This window comes from Schistocerca gregaria, chromosome 2, assembly GCF_023897955.1.
Source record: "Schistocerca gregaria isolate iqSchGreg1 chromosome 2, iqSchGreg1.2, whole genome shotgun sequence".
NCBI lineage: Eukaryota > Metazoa > Arthropoda > Insecta > Orthoptera > Acrididae > Schistocerca > Schistocerca gregaria.
Window position 1 is genome coordinate 879,583,588 of NC_064921.1, and position 13,872 is coordinate 879,597,459.

The following is a 13,872-nucleotide window of genomic DNA, read 5'->3' on the forward strand; positions in this document are numbered from 1 at the left end:
TTTTATGTACCCGGAAATTCAATGAAAAGATTTTGTGTGCAGCTTGTCCCCCTTCTTGCAGCGGTGCACCGTAGGTCTCTAGAAGAGCGTAGCGTTCCAAAAGATTGGAAAAGGGCACAGGTCATCCCCGTTTTCAAGAAGGGACATCGAACAGATGTGCAAAACTATAGGCCTATATGTCTAACGTCGATCAGTTGTAGAATTTTGGAACACGTATTATGTTCGAGTATAATGACTTTTCTGCAGACTAGAAATCTACTCTGTAGAAATCAACATGGGTTTCGAAAAAGCCGGTCGTGTGAAACCTAGCTCGCGCTATTCGTCCACGAGACTCAGAGGGCCATAGACACGGCTTCACAGGTAGATGCCGCGTTTCTTGACTTCCGCAAGGCGTTAGATAGAGTTGCCCACAGTCTTTTAATCAACAAAGTAAGAGCATATGGACTATCAGACCAACTGTGTGATAGGATTGAAGAGTTGCTAGATAACAGAACGCAGCATTTCATTCTCAATGGAGCGTCGTAGGATCGTTGCAATTTACAATATACATAAATGACCTTGTGTATGACATCGGAAGTTCACTGAGGCTTTTTGCGGATGTTGCTGTAGTATATCGAGAGGTTGTAACAATGCAAAATTGTACTGAAATGCAGGAGGATCTGCAACGAATTGACGCATGGTGCAGGGAATGGCAATTGAATTTCAATGTAGACAAGCGTAATGTGCTGCGAATACATAGAAAGAAAGATCCTTTATCATTTAGCTACTATAAAGCAGGTCAGCAAGTAGAAGCAGTTAATTGCATAAATTATCTGGGAATACGCATTAGGAGTGATTTAAAATGAGATGAACATATAAAGTTGATCGTCGGTAAAGCAGATTCCAGACAGATTCATTGGAAGAATCCTAAGGAAATGCAGTCCGAAAACAAAGGAAGTAGGTTACAGTACACTTGTTCGCCCACTGCTCGAATACTGTTCACCGGTGTGGGATCCGTACCAGATATGGTTGACTGAAGAGATAGAGAAGATCCAACGGACAGCAGCGCGCTTCTTTACAGGATCATTTAGTAATCGCGAAAGCGTTACGGAGATGATAGATGAACTCCAATGGAAGACTCTGCAAGAGAGACGCTCAGTAGCTCGGTACGGGCTTTTGTTGAAGTTTAGAGAACATACCTTCACCGAGGAGTCAAACTGTATATTGCTCCCTCCTACGTATATCTCGCGAAGAGACCATGAGGAAAAAATCAGAGAGATTAGAGCCTACACGGAGGCATACCGACAATCTCTCTTTCCACGAACAATACGAGACTGGAATAGAAGGGAGAACCGCCAGACGTACTCAAGTTACCCTCCGCCACCCACCGTCATGTGGCTTGCGGAGTATGGATGTAGATGCAGATCTTTGTAATAACCTTTATGAAGATCTGAAGATGGTAACTTAATTTTAGCGAAACCGGTTATCTATAAAGTTTTGTATAGCGATCTCGACCAAGCAGTTCTTCTATCACCACAGATCGCCCCCCTTAGAGCTCAACAGGGGTAAACTAAAGGATGGTCTTTAATAGTAAGAAATAATGATTTGTGGCACAGACTGTATTTTCACGCAGGCAGAATGTAAGGCCGAACTGCAGAGCTATATAACCGAGAGGCATACTGGAAGGTGCTAAACATCATGACAACGAGATGATCCAAGGCAAAAACCAACCACAACGTTCTTCCGCAAGCAGAGGGATGGAGTCTCCGGAGGGGCCAGAAAGAATTCCCTGATCCTGACAGCTGTCTTTTCTTTTTTGGGGGAGGGGGGGGGGGAGGGGGGCAGGGAGGTCTTCATCATTAGTGCCATGAAAGTTATCCCCTGATATCTGTCGGCCGGAGTGGCCGTGCGGTTCTAGGCGCTACAGTCTGGAACCGAGCGACCGCTACGGTCGCAGTTTCGAATCCTGCCTCGGGCATGGATGTGTGTGATGTCCTTATTTTAGTTAGGTTTAATTAGTTCTAAGTTCTAGGCGACTGATGACCTCAGAAGTTAAGTCGCATACTCAGAGCCATAGAGCCCTGATATCTGAACACATTTCTTTCTGTCAATCCCATCTTCTAGTCAGTGTTTTCCATACATTTCTTTCCTCGTCGATTCTGTGGAGAATCTTATTTATTATCTTATTTGTTCACCTAATTATGAACATCCTCCTTTAGCACCAAATCCGAACTGTTTAGATTCTCTTCTTTTCAGTTTTTACCAATCTTAATATTCATAAGGGAAGAGAAAAGGCATTGTGGCCGCACAGTATGTGTGATTCCTGAACCATGCCTCAAAGCGGCAGGGGCTTACAACGCAGAATAAATGAGAAAATCAACAGTTTGATTTTAACTCCCAGTGCACTGAGAATAATAAATTTAAAAAATCTGCAGTGTGGCGGTGGGAATAGTACAGTAGTATTAGGTGTGCCCTCTCGATGTGGAAACGTCTTCGTGCCAGGACTCCAAACCATAGCAAGGTGACATTTCTTTTGTTCACGTGTAACAACTTTTCTCGCTTCATCGCTCTCGTTTTCTCTCCCGTCCTTCATATTTCACTCTGCTTAATGGAACTGATGTTTAAAGTTACCAATGGTCTTTTCTATAAAACAGATGAAAGTGAAAGCTTCACTGGTATGAACTAGAGGTACCTATCTATATGTCGTTTTGCACAGAACCATCCCAGAACACAATTGCTGTAATAGAGGTCTTACCTTGAACGTCCTTGTAACGTTGCCACCGCCGGAAAACGTACCTGTTTTATCCCAGACACGAGAATATCCTTTAACCACTGAGTCATTTGCGTATTTCTTAGAAACTAAGTTATCTCACAAACAGTACACTTTCAGAAATCTGTCTGTGTTCGGCAATTCAGATCAGAAATCCGGCTCTGTTCGGTAATACAAATGACCGAAATGATGTTTCCAAGAGAAAGATTACGACCTTTTTGTAGGCATGCGAATGAAATTCAGTTCGACTATGGTGGCTCACGCCTTAAGATCATGAAATGCAAATGAATTGACGCATGTAGTGACTAGTGACTTAAGTCATCAGTCATCATCAGAATGGGTAGAAATTACATGTGGCGTCCCACAAGTTTCCGTTTTTGGGCCATTCCTTTTTCTTGTGTACATTAATGATCTCTCATCAGTTACACTGCCAGAAGCAGAGTTCGTTTTGTTTGCAGATGACACAAGTATTGCAATAAATAGTATGTAGAGTGTAGTTTTAGAAAGACCTGGTAATGATATTTTCATGGATATTAATAAATGGTTTAAAGCCAGCTCACTGACTTTAAACTTCTAAAAGACTCACTATACGCAATTCAGAACCTGTAAAAGGTTTCCACCCAGCATGTGCATAAAGTATGAAGAAGAGCAGATAGAAGAGGTTGACAGTCCTGGGATTACAACTTGAGAATAAATTCAGTTGGGAGGAGCACACCACAGAACTGCAGAAACGCCTTAACAAAGCTGTATTTGCAGTTCGAGTGTTAACAGCCATAGGCGACATAAAAATGAAAAAGCTTGCATACTTTGCCTATTTTCATTCCATAATGTCATATGGTATAATATTTTGGGGTAACTCTTCAAGTCAAACAAAAGTTGTCAGAGTCCAAAAGTGTGTAGTGGAGTAAATTTACGGACGGCCTGTAGAAACCCCTTCAAAGAACTGGGTAAACTAACTACTGCCTCTCAGTATATTTACTCCTTAATGAAATTTGTCATAAATAATACATATCTTTTTCCAACAAACAGCTCAGTTCATACATGTAGTACCAGGAACAAAAATGATCTACACAGCACTTGAAAGCACTTACTTTGGTTCAAAAAGGGGTTCACTACTCAGGAACCCTCATTTTCAATCATTTGCCAGCAAACATAAAAGATTTAGTTACAAATAAAGATCCGTTTAAAAGGAGCCTGAAAGACTTACTAGTGGCCAACTCCTTCTACTCCATTGACGATTTTTTAAATAGAAACAAATGATGTATTGTATATACTCATACTGTTAGTATTGTTATTTCAGCATTAAAAAAAAGTGACATATTCCACATCCACGAGAATCTACTCAGTACGGATCTATGGAACGAAAAACCTAATCTAATCTCTAATCTAGTAAAGGTAGGCGGGACAGTAGGAGACAGCGACAAATATCAACAAATTTCATTTTCGCCGGAAAGAACCCAAATGGCAAAGATAATGCTTACCAGGACTATAAAAAAGGGATTTGTTTATCATTTTACTTCGTGGCGCATGACACGTGCGCTTCAACAAAACGATATGACAGCTTGTAAACATCACCGCCACCTGTTGATACACAGCTGTAGCAAAACATTACGCAGAAAGTTTTGATGCAGCTCTAGTCACATTTACTGTTTGTTACCTTGGCTTATATCGTTTAGTAAATAGGACGATTTGCCGGTACTGGAATGCTTACCTCGAAAATGGAAATAAAAGTACTTGGCGATCTTTTAATTACTACGGCAGAGACGTCATGTGTGTAACAGTGAAGGTTCCGGAGTTTTAAGAACGGTTGGTTCCAGCCAGGTCAGTGATCCATTGCAGACGTCCGGCAGAAGAGAAACTGGACGTGGCCGCCTGGAACGCCGGCGGAAAGCGAAAACAAAGAAAGGCGTGGGACGCCCACACTCACCGTTAGTCTGCCTACGAGGCTCCTAACGCCGCTTGTCTTCTCCGGTGACGCCTCTGTGTCCACCGACGGACGAGCACACACACGTAGGAATCATCCGCAGACAGTTGCTGCCCAAGATGCGCTAGGTTCTTGCTGCAGTACGGGCGAGAAAAACAATGTTCCGACGTCGGTAAACACGGCGGAGCGAGTCTACCTGCTAGCGGCTGACCGCGGCGGCCGCTCACGTGCGAACGCACCGTGCGCCTCTGCTCCGCGCACGTCGTCTGCGCATGCGCAGCTCGCCGCCAGAGACCTTGGTCTGCGGAGACGCGAGAAGGTGCCGGTGGCGGGCTCTGGCGATGGAAAGCGAAATTGCCGCGGGGCAATTAGCGCCGCACGGCAAATTGCTACAGGCGTGCTTAATAGTCGGCCGTTATCTATGAAACTACAACTCTGATCTCTATTAAATGCGTTTCGGCTTAACAGGCAACACCTAGAAAGTACGTTCTTCATTTTTTTTGGCTTCCTTTACTCGAGGCCAAAGGATATTCGCAATTCTAAGAGACAGTGTTGTCTTAACTCAACGAACGGAGCATAATATGTACAGTAATAGATATAGCATACGTTTCTTCGTAGTTGCTGGTGAAGAAGCCGCTCGACTGCGTGACTAAGGTTTCATCACCAGTGCCGATTTTTTGGAAAAAAGTTGAAGAACTCTGAGTGACCTAGTGCTAACGACTAGCGTTTACGAATTATTAGAGCAAGAAATTACAATATACTTTTAACCAATACTTTAAAGCAAACAAATAATTCGGATCTATATATACTATCTAGAATTGAGATTAAAAGAGAGACCACTTTGTTTTCTCCAAAGTATGACACAGAAATTGATGATCATTGTTTGCTTCTTTTTGTCAGTATCTCAATTTCCTTACAACGTTTGCATTCCAGTTACTTGTTTTTTACTATCGACCAATCGCTCTTCTTACTGAAATCTTCTTTCTGTTCCACTGTCCACCAGGAAGATCGCAATCGACACTATTTACATATTGGTGGATTTTATGCTGGTCCCGGCGAAGGTTCGAGCCCTCCCTCGGGCATGGGTGTGTGTGTTTGTCCTTAGGATAATTTAAGTTAAGTAGTGTGTAAGCTTAGGGACTGATGACCTTAGCAGTTAAGTCCCATAAGATTTCACGCACATTTGAACATTTTTGTACATTTTATGCCAAGCGATTTCGTTTCCACTCTTTTCCTTACTTTCATCACCTCTGTCATTTTTATCAGAACTCTGAAACAACTTTATCTTTTTATTCTCTGGGAATGAGAAATACTGCGTAATGTTACGATTCATTTCGACTCATAAACTCGAAAAGAATTTTACACTTCACCTTAACGTCTTCAGCACTAAAACAGCTAAAACAGAGTAGGGGTTTGATAAAAAATGTTATACAGATAAATAATAATAATAATGATTATAAAACATCCAACATTCCACATAACAGCTTCACTTTATGTTTTTTTTTTCCTTTCTAGAAATACTTACCCCCAAGCTATGCATAGCACAATACTAACACCTCTTCCTGTTTCTGAGCTCAACATCTCACTCATGGAGGAATGCTGACTCAGCTTTCCAGGATAGCAAATGGGAAGTTGCGGTACAGAAAATGGCCCAGAGATCACCAGTGTGTGTGTGTGTGTGTGTGTGTGTGTGTGTGTGTGTGTGTGTGTGTGTGTGTGTGTGTATGTGCGTGTGTGTGTATTTGTAAAAAAATATTGTATACCAGGAGTAAATGTAATGATTGTCTCTAACTAGAAGTCTGTAAACATATGTGGATAGGAATTAGCTCTTTTTAAATTGATCTAAATTTGTAAATACTTTGACATGTCTTATATCCTTGTAAAAAGAGATCTACGGATGAATAAAACTACTACTACTACTGCTACAGTACGACGTTACTGCGTAACAATGAAAGCAATAGCATTTCGAAATATTTTTTAAAATCTGACTGTGGCTCTTAAGAACCAAATGTGGAACGGCTTCAATAATATTGTACAGGTCGATATTCGAGTCTGTGACACTGGCTGCCATGATACTAAAAGAAATACCAATATATCATTTACAAATGCCACAGATGTAGAAGGAGTCTAATATCATTGCCTACTTTGCTAATAATGTCACTGGGTGTGATTTTTCTGCCTTATAACGTAAACACAGTGTAGCTTTCTTCCCCTCTGAAGACAAAAACGTTAAGTGGGCGCATCCTGGAGCGTACCCCGGGAAACTTAGCACTGATCACCATCATCATCATCATCATCATCTAAAACTGTGGATGCAGTATTTCCAAATTTCCGAAAAGAATTTGGCTCAGATCCACAGATATGCAACACAGGGTTGTCGTAGCGAGACAATATTGTAATCCACAAATCCTCCAAAAATAAGTGGAAATATACCTATTAAAAAGCAGACAATAATTCACTTGACGCCTTCCTGAGAGACAATCTCCACTCCTCTCAAATTAGTAATATAAGTGTGGACCAGGTGTGGCTTAAATTCAGAGAAATAGTATCGGCGGCAATTGAGAGATTTATACCAAATAAATTAACAAGAGGCGGAGATGACCCTCCTTGGTACACAAAACGGGTTAGAACACTGTTGCAGAAACAACGAAACAAACATACCACATTTACACGGACTGCAAAATCCCCAAGATTGGCGGTCTTTTACAGAAGCTCGAAATTTAGCGCGGAATTCAATACGAGGTGCTTGTAACAGTTTCCACAATGAATTTGTCTCGAAACTTGGCAGAAAATCCGAAGATATTCTGGTCGTATGCGAAGAATGCTAGCGCCAGGACACGGTCAATGCCTTCTCTGGGCGATAGCAGTGCAGATACTACTGAAGACAGTGCTGCGAAAGCAGATTTACGAAACACAGCCTTCCGAAATGCCTTCACAAAAGAAGACGAAGTAAATATTTCAGAATTCGAATCAAGAACAGCTGCCAACATGAGTAACGTAGAAGTAACGTAGAAGCAGACATCATCAGAGTAGTGAAGCGCCTTAAAGCACTTCATAAAAGCAACTCTTCTGGTCCAGACTGTATACCGGTTAGGTTTCTCTCAGAGTATGCTGGTGCAATGGCGCCATACTTAACAGTCATATACAACCGCTCGACGAAAGGTCCGTACCCAAAGACCGGAAAGCTGCGCAGGTCACACCAATATTCAAGAAAGGTAGTAGGAGTAATCCACTTAATTACAGGTTTATATTATTAACTTCGATAACCAGCAGGATTTTGGAACATATATTGTGTTCGAACATTATGAACTACCTCGAAGAAAATGGTTTAGGCCGGCCAGTGTGGCCGAGCGGTTCTAGGCGCTACAGTCTGAAACCGCGCGACCACTACAGTCGCAGGTTCGAATCCTGCCTCGGGCATGGATGTGTGTGCTGTCCTTAGGTTAGTTACGTTTAAGTAGTTCTACGTTCTAGGGGACTCATGACCTCAGATGTTAAGTCCCTTAGTGCTCAGAGCCAAAATGGTCTATTGACACAAAGTTAACACAGATTTTTTTAAAAAAAACATCGTTGTTGTGAAACACAACTAGCTCTTTACTCACACGAACCGTTGAGTGCTATCGACAAGGGATTTCAAATTGATTCCATGTTACTGGACTGTCCACACAAGTGGCTTGTAGTGAAATTGCGTGACTACGGAATATCGTCTCAGTTATGTAACCGGATTCGTAATTTCCTGACAGACAAGTCACAGTTCGCAGTAATTAACTGAAAGTCATCGAGTAAACCAGAAGTGATTTCTGGCTTTCGCCAAGGTAGTGTTATAGGCCCTTTGCTGTTCCTTATCTATATAAACGATTTGAGAGACAATCTGAGCAGCCGTCTTTGGTTGTTTGCTGTCGTTTATCGACTAGTAAAGTCATCAGAAGATCAAAACAAATTGCAAAACGATTTAGAAAAGATATATGTATGGTTCGAAAATTGGAAATTGTCTCTAAATAAAGAAAAGTGTGAGGTCATCCACATGAGTGCTAAAAGGAATCCGTTAAACTTCGATTAAACGATAAATAAGTCAAATCTAAAGGCCGTAAATTCAACTAAATACCTTGTAATTACGTTTACGGACAACTTAAATAGGAAGGAAGACATAGAAAATGTTGTGGGGAAGGCTAACCAAAGACTGCGTTTTATTGGCAGGACTTTTAACAAATGTAACCGATCTACTAAGGAGACTGCCTACACTACGCTTGTCCGTCCCCTTTTAGAATACTCCTGCGCGGTGTGGGATCCTTAGCAGATAGGAGTGACGGAGTACATCGAAAAAGTTCAAAGAGGGTCAGCACGTTTTGTATTATCGCGAAATATGGGAGAGAGTGTCACAGAAATGATACAGGATTTGGGCTGGAAATCATTAAAAGACAGGCGTTTTTTCGTTGTGACACAATCTTCTCAAGAAATTCCAATCACCAACTTTCTCCTCCGAATGTGATAATATTTCGTTGACACTCACCTACATAGCGAGGAACGATCAATACGATAAAATGAGGGGAAAAGTCGTATGGAATGATATAGGTGTTCGTTCCTTCCGCGCACTATAGGAGATTGGAATAACAGCGATTTGTGATAGTGGTTCGATCAACCCTCTGCAAGGCACCTATATGTGATTTTCAGAACATCTACGTAGATGTTGCTGAAAAGCACGATCGTATGGGGTATCAGGCGAAATTTGTGACTGGAGTGGGGATTGTTTGGTAGAGACGAAGCAGCATGTTATGTTGGACGGAGAGACGTTTAAGGAAAGAACAAAGGTTAGAATTTGAAGTCCTGTAGACAGCGCAGTCTTTAGAGAAGCAGTATTATCACGGATTAGAAAGGGTGAGAGAGGAATCGACCATGCCCTTTTCAAAGGAACCATCCCGGCATTTGCGTGGAGCGATTTAGGGAAATGACGGAAAATCTAAATCTGAGTGAAATTACAATGAAATGAACACCCTTAGCTGTTTACAGGCGTTGACATACGTCAACGGGGGCAGATGGAAAATGTGTGCCCCGACCGGGACTCGAACCCGGGATCTCCAGCTTACATGGCAGACGCTCTGTCCATCTGAGCCGCCGAGGATAGCGTTACTGCAGCGATTTATATCTGGCACGCCTCCCGCGAAACCCACACTCTCAACGTATTGTCCCGCACTGCATTCTTAATGCCCCCGCCCATTCTACTCATTACTCGCGGCGCGTTGCCTAAAGAACAGATACCATTTTAGTATATATAAGTCTGAGTGCCCGGACGCGATTTTTAACCGTCTGCCTTCCAAATGTCAGTCCACTGCGCTAGCGACCACGCCACCTCGCTCCGTTGGAGACCCACTCAGACGTAGATATAAAAGACATTTGAGGTGTGCACCAGTGAAGCGTGTTGAGACCCTTGCTGTTCATCGTATACGTATTAATTACCTTGCAGACAATGTTAATTACAATCCCAGACGTTTCTTAGGTGATGCAGTTATGTATAATGAAGTACAACCTGAAAAAAAGTACAAATATTCAGTTATATATTGATGTAGGAGGGTAATCCCAAAAGTAAGGTATCCTATTTTTATAAGTACATAGACATGTTTATTTCTACAATGGTTTACATCAGTTTACAGCCCAAGTCATACCAGCTCGTCGCCATGCTGTTCAGAAAGTTATGAACTTTTTATTTCACCTCGTCGTCGGAGCTGAATCGCTGGGACCACAATTAACGCTGACAGGTACTATGAGACTCTGAAAAAACTCAAACGGGCAATTCAGAACTGGAGAAGAGGAATGTTGAGCAAGGGCGTACACATTTTCCATGACAACTCTCGCCCACACATCGCGCGGCAAACCGTTGCTCTCCTGCAACAGTGTCAGTGGAACAACCACCCACCCATCCCATGGTCATGAATTGGCGCCCAGTGACTGTCACCTGTTCCCTAGGTTAAAAGAACATTTGACCGGAAAGCGATTCAGCGCCGACGACGAGGTGAAAGAAGAGGTTCATAACTTTTTGAACAGCATGGCAGCGAGCTGGTATGACTTGGGCATACAAAAACTGCCACGGCGTCTACAAAAATGTATCGACAGAAATGGTGATTATGTCAAAAAATAGCTAAATGTTCAAGCTGTAAACTGATGTAAACCATTGTAGAAATAAACAGCTCTATGTACTTATAAAAAATAGGAGACCTTACTTTTGGGATTACCCTCGTATTTGAAAGCTTGATCTTTCCTTCTTGGGAGACCACGGTCATACAGAATTTTTTGAAAGAAGTTTCCACCATTTGATTGTTAATTGTCCATTGTTTTACACAGTCATGATTTCGGCCTTGGAACTATTCTCAAGTACACGTTGAAATATTTAAAATATGTCTGACCTGTCGTCTAAAAAACGTATTTCTAGTAGTTGTATTACAGGACACGAGTACATATGGAAGATACATAATATGGCTACATAATATGGCTGACATTGTGCACAATTATAATGTAGACTTTCACGGCCGGAAATATCATGTCCATTATAATTATCCGGGCTATTATGCCGTGGTCGGTTGATGAATTCTGTGTCAATTCCCAACCGACCACGGCAAAACAGCCCGGATAATTATAATGGACATTGTGCCCAATTTCAGTCATAGTACCCTACAATACGACAACTGTTCTTTACCATGAGACATATGTTTTTTCGGTAACGACTTGTCACAGACATGTTTTAACATTTAAGGAACGGCTCCAAAGGCCGAAATCATGATTGTATAAAGCAAATGGTGTACCTTGGCCCGAGGTTTGTCTGTCAGGTTAGTGGCGGAAGCGAATCCTTCTGGTAACTTCCGTTGCAGCAGTAGTTGCGTGAAGCTCGGTGGAGAACGGATACTCTTCGTAAGTACGGATGTAGCTCCAAAGTGAGGGTGGAGATAGGATGTAAGTAGAGTCGCGTCTTGCCTAAGTTTAATTTCGATAAAATACATTAGTTCTTCAGGTTAACTGAAGAGTCATAATTTCACAGTCAGTTTGCGCTACGAGTTTTCAGTATTAGCTAGCTAATGACTGTGTTCGATAGTTATTTCGATCGTATCTTGCTTTGTTCCTTTGGAACTTCGTGGTGGGCAGGATCCACCAAAGATATGACTAGACTGATCTAGCGAACCTGTCTCTAGTGAGAATGTGAGTGTAATTGAATCTTCGTACGTGTGTGATTTTATTATTCTATTCCTCGGTGATTTTTCGAATCTATCTTTCGCGTACTTTTATATTCAAGTTGTAACTTTTACTTTCGATTCAGGCGCCTCCGGTTTTACTACTGCACTGTAATGTGTTTTGTTTCTTGCAGATTTGTTTTTTGCGCGTTAGATATGTAGTATTATTTGATCTTCGTGATTTTAAAGCGTACCTTTTGTAACGGTTTAGTTGGGTGGATACCACGTGTGCTTTGGATGATCATAGGCCATCAGCCTTGGTGATTTAATTCTAAATTGTTCTGTTGCATTTGCTACTGTGATTTTGACTAATTATTTCACCTATTTTGTGGCTTGAGAAAACTCTATTCTTTCATTGTGTGATTGATTTTGTCACGTGGTCACTCAGTTTGATTGCACATTGGGTGGGCGATTCGCCATTGCAGGTATTTACTGCTTAGAATTCCACAAAAGGCACAAATCTTTCTGCACCGTAGTCCGTTTCAGGAATGGTAGTGTTTTGTTCTTCTCGACCCTTCTTTTACTGTTCCATGAATCTAACGAGATCTCACTGGTGCAAGACACAGTAAATTGGTTTGTTGATCAGGCATCACGTACTTGTGGTTAAATGTCCCCCCCCCCCCCTCCTCTTAATGTGCAGAGTCCGCCAGAAAAATGTATAGACTCTTTGTCAGACTCTATCGAGATATCGATATTGTCTTTCGATTTGAGTTACGAGTGTGTTGTAGTTTGGTCTTTGGCTCAACAGATGTTAGTACTCTCATCTTGGTATTAATAGAACAAACGGGTGGAGCACGCTTGACATTCGAACAATGAAAACGTATTGCGAAGTGGTTTTCTAGTCTGATAATGCCGTTGAAGTGCAAGCTCAGTGAAGGCGGGAGTTTGAAACAGGACAGTCAACCCGCCAAGCAATTAATCGCATCATTGACAACTTTGAATTGCATGGAAGCATGTGTGATATTCACAAAGGACGATCAGGAAGACAGCGTACAGCTAAAAGTCCTGCTTCGTTGGCTCTCGTGTTGGAAACTTTTGTTAATTCTCCACAGAAGTGTGCTACGCAATGTTCACATGAAGTGGGGGTTAGCAGTACAAGTGTACGAAGAATTCTGAAAGCTGCAAAGTGGATTGTTTACACTCTACGATTACTGCACGCGATTAATGACGACGATCCTGATCACCTAATGCAATTTTGCGAATGGTATCAGCAAATGGTAACTGATGACGAGCAATTTGTGACGAAGGTAGTGTGGAGTGACGAGACACAATTTAAACTCAATGGAACCATGAATCGACATAACAGTATGTACTGGGCACCCGAAAATCCGCTTGTTTATGTGGATAAATCCGTCAATCTACCAGGGGTTCATGTGTGGTGTGGACTATCATCGAGGGGCTTAGTAGCACCCTTTTTCTTTGACGCTACTGGCACTGGAGAAGTGTACCTGGAAATGTTACGCATATCAGTTTTGCAGGGTATACGTGCACATTATGGAGCTGATGAAGAGGTCTTCTACTAACAGGATGGGGCGCTACCACACTGTCACCTAGCTGTATGAGCTTTCCTGGATGACAATTTTCCAGGGCATTGGATTGGACGAAGAGGGCCCGTTGAGTTCCCTCCACGGTCGCCAGATTTAACGCCTATGGGCTTTTACTTGTGAGGAACTGTGGAAGATAACGTCTAGCGACGTAAGCCACGCACGCTGGAGGAACTTCGCCAGTAGATTCCAGCGGCGTGTGCAGCGATCTCCACTTCAACACTGGTTGACGTAGTTGCGGCGACCGCTCGTCGTTCTGTTATGTGTACAGCCGCCAACGGTGAATATTTTGAACATTTAAAGTAACCCTGTGCTAAACTGAAGGTTGTACAACACCTTTGATCAATTACGAAATTTAAAATAAACACATGACTAATACTTTTTGTTCCTTAAAATGTGTATACATTTTTCTGGCGGACTCTGTAAATGTTGTCCGGT

At 42.1% G+C, this 13,872-nt stretch overlaps 1 protein-coding gene across 2 annotated transcripts in view; it reads right to left on the reverse strand.

Annotated features, from left to right (window-relative positions):
• Positions 1–4,977, reverse strand: part of LOC126335288 (polypeptide N-acetylgalactosaminyltransferase 3-like) — a 337,479-nt gene extending 332,502 nt beyond the window's left edge. The window contains exon 1 of one of the 2 annotated variants that reach the window (XM_049998376.1): positions 4,677–4,977. The gene's annotated coding sequence lies outside the window, so the exon portion shown is untranslated. The remainder of the gene's footprint in view (positions 1–4,676) is intronic. The other variant, XM_049998377.1, reaches the window with a different exon arrangement.
• Positions 4,978–13,872: the final 8,895 nt, after the last annotated feature.